The 8,773-nt window shown below is 49.5% G+C and overlaps 1 long non-coding RNA gene across 1 annotated transcript; it reads right to left on the bottom strand.

Annotated features, from left to right (window-relative positions):
* Positions 1–1,448: 1,448 nt before the first annotated feature.
* LOC129148543 (uncharacterized) lies at positions 1,449–6,912 on the bottom strand. Its single transcript, XR_008555503.1, has 3 exons — positions 6,817–6,912; positions 1,984–2,162; positions 1,449–1,716 (listed from the first exon to the last, which is right to left on the bottom strand). It is a non-coding gene; the product is annotated as an uncharacterized LOC129148543 (long non-coding RNA).
* Positions 6,913–8,773: the final 1,861 nt, after the last annotated feature.

Genomic DNA, 8,773 nt, shown 5'->3' with positions numbered 1-8,773 from the left:
TTTATGGTTGGGGGTCACCACAACATGAGGAACTGTATTAAAGGGTCGCGGCATTAGGAAGGTTGAGAACCACTGCTCTAAGCAGTGCTTTCACTGAGTTGCAAACATTCTGGTACATTGTGTTTTCATTTTCATTTATCAAAAAATATTTAAAAATTTCCCTTGGGATATCTTCTTTGACCCATGTGTTCTTTAGAAGTGTGTTGTTTAATCTCCATGCATTTTGGGATTTTTCCAGTCATCCTTCTGTTACTGATTTTTAGTTTAATTCCATTGTGGTTTGAGAGCAGATATTATATGCTTTCTATTCTTTTAAATGTGTTAAGGTGTGTCCTTGACCCAGAATGTGGCCTCTCTTGGTGAATGTCCCATGTGAGCTTGAGAAAAATGTGTGTCCCGCTGTTGTTAGATGGAGTCAGTAGATGTCAAGTGTATCTAGTTGATTGATGTTGTTGAGTTCAACTATGACCTTGCTGATTTTCTGCCTGCTGGAGGCTCCATTTCTTGAGCCCATTATTTGAATCACTGTTACCAGTATGCTGTGTTCCTATGGCTGCTATTGTGATTTTCTACTGATCCTTGGTTTCCAGTGATTTGACTATGATGTACTTAGGTGTAGTTTTCTTTATATTTATTCTGCTTAGTGTTTGCTGAGCCTCTTAAATCTACAAATTTATGTTGTCCACCAACATTGAGACATTATAAGCTGTTACTTCTCTCCCTTCCTTCTCAGACTATAATTAAATGTACACTACTATGCTTTTTAATATTATCTACAGGCCCTTGAAGACACACTTCATTATCTAAATCTTTTTCTGTATCTGTTCTTCTGAATGGATAAGCACATTAAAAAGTGATCAACGACATTATGTATCTGCGGCCCTGTGAACTAGAGCCTGCCCTGTGGCTGGGGATTGTAAAACACAGGAAATTCACCCAGTGCAATCCCCTCTCTCAGTGTCCCCCCACCCCGTCCCAATCTGCCCCATTTGGGTCACTGCCCAGTGCCCCATGAAGCTGCCTTCATCTAGCATCTGAGTTTATAGTCGTCGTGTGGGACGGGGATGGACAGATTAGGAGCTGCCTGGACTGAAAGCAGAGCCTGCTAAATTTCTTCTTTTGTTCACAAGATCACAACGAAAATATCTTAAAATATTGAGGTAGGGGGAAATCAGCCATCGTCTGAAATTTCTCAGAGAAGAATCATGTTCCCTGATCAAATCTTTATTAGTCCACATTCACATTTCTTCAGATGCAAATAAGAAGCTGACATTTTATTTTTTAAATATATTTTTTATTGATTTCAGACAGGAAGGGAGAAGGAGAGAGAGAGAGAAGCATCAATGATGAGAGAGAATCATTGATTGGCTGCCTCCTGCGCGTCCCCCACTGAGAGTCAAGCCCACAACCGGAGCATGTGCCCTGACCGGGAATTGAACCGTGACCTCCTGGTTTATAGGTCGACACTCAACCACTGAGTCACACCAGCCGGGCTGACATTTTATTTTTAGTGTTGAAAATAGTTGACTGATTTATATTTACAGTGACAACTAAACCCTCCTTATACCAACGACAGTGGAGACCTTTCTGTGTCAGGCGGGGGCAGGTTCCCTCGGGCTCTGTCACATCCACTCAGGGTTCAGCATTCCCAGGGAGGCCCCGGCTGGGACGGGAAAGGGCGTTGGGTAGTCACCCAGCGTTGTGGCCTCATGTGCCCTGTTGGGATAGATAAAATCTGTCTTGTTATTTTCCACTTTCTTTTGGTGTTAAATTCACTTAAAAAAAAGAAGAAGAAGAAGAAACCCAAAGCTGAACATCTGCACCTTCAGCATCGCTATGCTCACTTAACCTCTGCTCACCTCAGAGCCCAGGCTCCGTAGGTCACAGGTCAACATTCTGGTCCCTGCCGGCTCCTCCCAGCCTCCCCAGCACTGGGCAGAGCCTATATCACCTTTGCTCTGTCCTCCCCAGCCTGGGTCTCACCTCCTCTCTAATCAGGGAGGTGGTGTCTACTTCAGAAAATCGCAGCTCTGCCGTGATGCTCAGGGACGCAGAGAAGGAGTTTGCAGTTGACGGAGGGTCGCAGGGGAGGAAATGGGCCTCGAAGGCAGCCTTGCTAGCTTCCCACAGGATGGATTCAGTGGTCCTGGCATGCAGGGTCCCTGACGTCGAAACCAGGCCGAGAGAGAAGCAGTGAAGGCAGGTGATTTTACAATTCCTGCTAAGTCAGCTCACCCATATGACACAGCCGTGCCGTCCTACCCACAAAGGCCTCCCAGAGACTATCAAGCGATAAATGTGCAAAGGCCACTGGCCAGCTAACGGTTTCCTTTAAGGCTGGGACAATCCCTGGGAACGCAGAAATGTGTCAGGAGGTAACAAGGCCTCAGGTCCACCTCACCTTGACCGTGCCTCCCTTACTTACCAAGGGCCACCTAGACCAGTGGTCGGCAAACTCATTAGTCAACGGAGCCAAATATCCACAGTACAACGGTTGAAATTTCTTTTGAGAGCTGAAAACCGACTTCTGCGCATGGGCCACGAAGTTTCCATCGCACTGTATGTGCGCACCCACACGTGGTATTTTGTGGAAGAGCCACACTCAAGGGGCCAAAGAGCCTCATGTGGCTCGCAAGCCGCAGTTTGCCGACCACTGACCTATACATTTGCTCAGGCAGGGCCTCTGGGTACATGAATGAAGTATTCTGGTGAAAAGGATCAACTTGAAAACTGATTTGTTGTACCTTTGCTTTTTTTTTTTTTTCTTACTCTTTCAGATTTTTACAATCCTTTTATTGTAACACAAACACGCACTAAAAAAACCACACAAAACAAGCACAGCGGAATGAATTGTAAAGTGAGCACCCATGACGTAGAACATTGACCCCGGCCGCCCCTCTGAGAGCCCCCGCAGCTCCACCGCCCTCCTCCCTCAGTAGCCACGACCCTGACCTTCACAGTGCTCACTTCTTGCACTCCGTCCAGTTTCATCACCCAGACCCTGCAGTTAGGTCTTACCTGCACTGCTTTATAACCTTGTGTGTCGTCCGGGTCTCCTTGAACCTACAGGGCCTCCCTCCGTCCCCATCTAGGTGCTGTTCAGCATGTTCCTCTACCTCCTGAGTGTAGTAGGTGAGTGAGGGACAGGAACAGGTTTGGGCTCCGCCCCTTTGCCAGGAGTCCAGGAAGCAGGGAAGACTGTGTTTCTTTGGGATGTCAGCAGCCATTGACGCGTCGTACTTACATCTCTAAATTCATTGGGTTTACGACATGGTGGCACTCTCATTTTATTATTTCTTTACCATTTGTTAGTTGTAATCCTACCTTATAATAGAGTAATATGCAAATTGACCGTACCTTCGCTACACCCACAAGCCACACCCACCAGCCACGCCCACCAGTCAATCAGAGCGAGTATGCAAATAAACCCAATCAAGATGGCTACAGCCACAGAGAACAAGGTTTCCCAGGCAACAGAGGAAGCCAAGCTTTCCACCTGCCCTTGCCTGGCCTAAGCCTCCACTCAAGCTACAAAGTTTCAATTATAGAAGGTAAACAAATTCAAACAAATGGCGGCAGCCATGGAGCTGGAATGAGCAGGCCAGGGTTGTCCCCGGCAACAGAGGAAGCAAAGCTTCTGTAGCCCTGGCCGGCCTAGGCCTCCACTCCAGGCTACAAAGTTTCAATTATAGAAAGTGAATTAACCCCAACAGAAATGGCTGCCAGCCACGGAGCAAGCAGGAGGCTTGGCTCCACTCTAGGATACAAAGTTTCAATTGTAGAAGGTAAATAAATTCTAGATACCAGGGCCTCTGCTTGGGTCGCCAGGGGGCGTGGCTGGCCTGCAAACCACCACAGGCCCCTTGCTCAGGCAGCCCCATGCCCCAAGGGAACCCCCATCCTGATCCGGGACACCCTTCAGGGCAAACTAGTTGGCCCCCACCCATGCACCAGGCCTCTATCCTATCTAATAAAAGAGTAATATGCAGATTGTCCATCACTCCAACACACAATATGGCTGCCCCCACGTGGTCAAAGATCCTGCCCCCATGTGGACACAAGATGGCTGGCACAAGATGGCCATCAGGGGAAGGCAGTTGGGAGGCACCAGACCTGCAAGGGAGGGCAGTTGGGGGTGATCACGCCAGCAGGGGAGAGCAGATAGGGGTGACCAGGCCAGCAGAGGAGGGAAGTTGGGGACAAACAGGCTGGCAGGGGAGCAGTTAGGCATCAATCAGGCTGGCAGGGGAGTGGTTAGGGGGTGATCAGGCTGGCAGGCAGAAGCGGTTTGGGGCAATCAGGAAGACAGGCAGGTGAGCAGTTGGGAGCCAGCAGTCCTGGGTCCCAGATTGGAGAGGGTGCAGGCTGGACTGAGGAACACCCCCCTTCCGTGCACAAATTTCGTGCACCGGGCCTCTAGTACTATCATAAAGAGGTATGCCTCCCTTCTAGTATCTGGCTGCACATGGGACTGCTCAGATAAGAAAGGCTTGACTTTTTCCTTCACTGACCAGTTTTCAAGAAACAGATTGGTACACTATCCCTCTGATGATGACTAGTTCTTTTTATTAATACTACTAGCTTTCCCGTTGCAGGAAAATTCCTGCAATGGGATTTCCTGCTCCACTCTACCCCGCCTCCGTTCCTCCCTTGCCGCCCGCCTCGCCTTCTCCTCCGCCCGCCCGCGTTTCCCTTCGCCCCCCGCCCCGCCTCCGCCCCGCCCGTGCCGCCCGCCTCGCCTTCTCCTCCGCCCGCCCACGTTTCCCTTCACCCCCGGCCCCGCCTCTGCCCCGCCCTTGTCACCGGCCCCGCCTTCTCCTCCGGCCCGCGTTTCCCTTCGGCCCCGGCCCCGCCTCCGCCCCACCCTTGTCACCGGCCCTGCCTTCTCCTCCAGCCCACCCGCGTTTCCCTTCACCCCTGGCCCCGCCTCCGCCCCGCCCTTGTCACCGGCCCCGCCTTCTCCTCCAGCCCGCCCGCGTTTCCCTTCACCCCCGGCCCCGCCTCCGCCCCGCCCTTGTCACCGGCCCCGCCTTCTCCTCCAGCCTGCCCGCGTTTCCCTTCGCCTACAGCCCTGACTTCGCTCCTCCCTTCTCCTCCCCCCGCCCCCCTGGCTTGCTTGCTTCTTCGAAGCTTTACTCCCCTTTGCAGCTCTTGGCTTCTTTCGACACTGTCTTGATATGCAAATTAGCCGCCATCTTTGTTGGGGCAATTTGCATACTCGTCCTGATTGGTTGGTGGGCGTGGCTTGGCTGGTGGGCGTGGCTTAGGTGTAGCGAAGGTGCGGTCAATTTGCATATTTGTCTATTATTAGATTAGATTAGAGTATTAATGAGGCCTGGTGCATTACATTTGTGCACTGGGGGGAGGGAGGGGTCAGGGAGGGGGTTCCTCAGCCCAGCCTGTGCCCTTTAGCAGTCCGGGAGCACTTGGGGGATGTCTGACTGATGGCTTAGGCCAGCTCGTGGGGAGTGGGCCTAAGCCTCAGTTGAACATCCTTAGCGTTGCTGAGGAGGCAGGAGAGGCTCCCGCCACCACTACTGCACTTGCCAGCTGTCAGCCTGGCTTGTGGCTGAGCGGTGCTCCCACTGTGGGAGCACACTCACCACCAGGGGCAGCTCCTGTGTTGAGCATCTGTCCCCTGGTGGTCAGTGCACATCATAGCGACCAGTCGTTCAGCCATTTGGTTTATTTGCATATTACCCTTTTATTATATAGAATTATGAATCTGCAGCATTATTTAGATTGGTTTAGACCACTGCCATGTTCATTATTGAAGCTCAAATTGTTCCAGTAAGAACCTCTTCAAATGGGTTCCTGGGTCTTTTTTAAATACATTTTTAACTTTAGTGTCGTTTAGAGTTATAGAAAAGTTACAAAAATAGTACAGGGTGTCCATATGCCCTGTGCCCCGTTGCCCCATTGTTAGTTAAGGTTTTACTACAGCATGTTTGTCACAACTAATGAACTAATATTGTTACGTTATCAAGTTTATGCATTCCTTAGATTGCTTCAGTTTTTACTTAATGTCCTTTTTTTGGTCCCAGAATCCCATTCAGGGAACCACCCTGTATTTTGTCATCATGAGGAAACACGTTGGCCATTCTTGAGGCTCCTCTTGGCTGCGACACTTTCTCAGACTGTCCTTGTTAATGACCTTGACAGCTGGAGGAGCACTGGGTGGGCATCTTATAGAGCGCCCCTCAGTGTGGGTTTGTCTGCTGTTCCCCCGTGTCCTTCTGACCTGACCCCTGTGGGTACCTTGACGTCTGCTCAGGCAAGTCCTCACTCTTGGCCCTTCTCTTTCAAACTTGACTCACGTATGTGTCGATCTGTCTTCTTTCCTATAAGGTATAGAATGGTCTCTCCAAAAGAAATTCCACTGGAATCCGATGGGGTTGCAGTACCTTCACAGGTCATCTCCCAGAGAATGGACAGCATTGCAGCATTAAATGTTCCGCTCAAGACATGAGGTGACTCCCTGTCATCACATATTTTATGAATAAATTCAAATGCTTGTCTTCTTAGAAGTCTTGTGTATTCTTTGTCAGGATAAATCCTAGAGATGTCATCATTTTTGCTGCTATTTGAACGGGATATTTTAAAGTGTATTTTCTAGTTTGTTACTTACTGTCTAGTGTACTTCCTAGTTTATTAGTGGAGAGAAATTTCACTGAGTTTGCAAGTTGTATCTGGTAACTCTGCTGCAGTCTATTATGAGTCCTAATAGTTGTGTGTCTATTCTGTTAGCTTCCCACCAGAGATGGTCCCTTCACTATAGATAGTGAGTTTTATTCCCCCTTTCTGACCCCTACTTACCTCATTTCCTTTCCTGTTTCTCCAAGTGCGGGCCAGGACCTGTAGCCATGTTACACCGAAGTGGCGACGCTGGGCATCCGTGGTTTCTTTTTTTCCCAAGCTGAAAGGGAAGGAGTTTCCTCATCGAGTGTAATGTTTGCTGTAGGCACTTGGTAGATACACTTGGTCAGGTTGAGGAAGTCCTTCTAATTCTAGTTCCAGCCCCACCTGTTTGCCTCCACACCTGGCCTGTGTCCATGTCTGTGCATTTGACTCCCAATGGCACTGCCTGGGTGCACAGAGTGATGTGGAAACAAAGGCTGGACTCAGACTGCTTTCGCCAGTTTTATTTCTTTATAGCTTTGTTCCCCCCACCCAGGCTGTAGTCACCACACACACACACACATGCACGCGCACACGTTCACATGTGTGCACGCACACACGTTCACATGTGTGCACGCACACACGTTCACATGTGTGCACACGCACACCCATGCACACACACAAGTTCACTGTGCAGCCTTCTGACCCACTAGGGCAGGCGTCCTCAAACTACGGCCCGCGGGCCACATGGCGGGTGTTTTTGCCGTTTTGTTTTTTTTACTTCAAAATAAGATACGTGCAGTGTGCATAGGAATTTGTTCATAGTTTTTTTTAAAACTATAGTCCGGCCCTCCAACAGTCTGAGGGACAGTGAACTGGCCCCCTGTTTAAAAAGTTTGAGGACCCCTGCGACTAGGGCCTGGACTAGGCTGATGAAAAGGCCCAAAATGTCAAGGGGCACCAAAAACCCAGGAATCAGGATAAATAATATGTTAATGCAATGTTTTCCAGGATCAAATTGAATAGAAAGAATCCGTGAAGAGCAGAATACCAACACCGTGGATGAAAGCAGGAGCAGTGTGACTGACCCCTTGGCCTCAGGCCCCAGTCGGCCAGGCCCTGTCAGCTCTCCCGGCTTCTCCACTGTGATTTCTAGGTGGCAAGACATTCCCGGACAGTCCCTCAGGGCCGGCTGGGCCAGGAGCCAGCAGCAGCCCGGGCCGGGCCAGCATCTTGGCAGGGCCCAGAGCCGGGTTTAATTCTCCTGGTTCCTTTCTCCTAAAGTGGATTTCTGGGAAAGGGAATGAAAAGGGCATGAAGCGGGGGCTGTTGTGTCCCTTTCCTCCATCACCCCAGGAGACCCGTCCCGGATCCGTTGTGTCAGCCTCCGGAAGGGGACGAGACAGTTACCACAAAACTTCACCAGCACAAACAGCTCTGACACGAGTGAGATCCCAAACTCACCCTAGCCAAGCGATTTTTCAATTACTTATAATTTTGTTTTTTTTTTTTCTTCCCAGAATCCCCCAGGAGGACTCTCAGAGAAGACCAGACAAATGAAAATTTTCAACATTGAAGTCTCGGCTGTTTTGGATTTATCTGTAGGCAAAATAACAAAACCCTTAAGATGACTTTCAAGTACAAGCAAGAAATTCATCACCTTACATAAATTTTAAAATGAAGGAAATTGATTCAGTTCAACTGTAAAATGTTAATTTAGACAGAAATCTTCAGGCTGGATATAAACATTCGTGGAGCCTTAAAATAAGAGTGACTGTGTGAGGGCTGTTTCCACCTTAATTACCACCTTCCCAGCCACAAATAGAGAGGCCTCTGTGCTGGGAGCAAGACAGAAGCCACGGGCATACACTGTTGGTAGCTTTGTCATCTCTGGCTACTGTGCTCAGTTCTCTCAGCCACTTGAGCACCCACTGTGTGCCAGGCACTAGGGAGTTTTTCACCCTTTTTCCCAAATAAAATCTTACCCCATCATGTAAATCAGTTCAGAGGGAGCTTTCAGGCACGTCTCACCCACCCATACACCAGAGAGAGAGAGAGAGAGAAGAGAGAGAGAGAGAGAGAGAGAGAGAGAATGATTGGTTGCCTCCCGTACGGTCCCCGACTAGGGATCAAACCCACAACCTAGGTATGTGCC

This window comes from Eptesicus fuscus, chromosome 3 (genome assembly GCF_027574615.1).
Source record: "Eptesicus fuscus isolate TK198812 chromosome 3, DD_ASM_mEF_20220401, whole genome shotgun sequence".
In the NCBI taxonomy this organism is placed as follows: Eukaryota; Metazoa; Chordata; class Mammalia; order Chiroptera; family Vespertilionidae; genus Eptesicus; species Eptesicus fuscus.
Note: the sequence above shows the minus strand (reverse complement) of the source record. Positions and strands in the feature narration are given on the sequence as shown.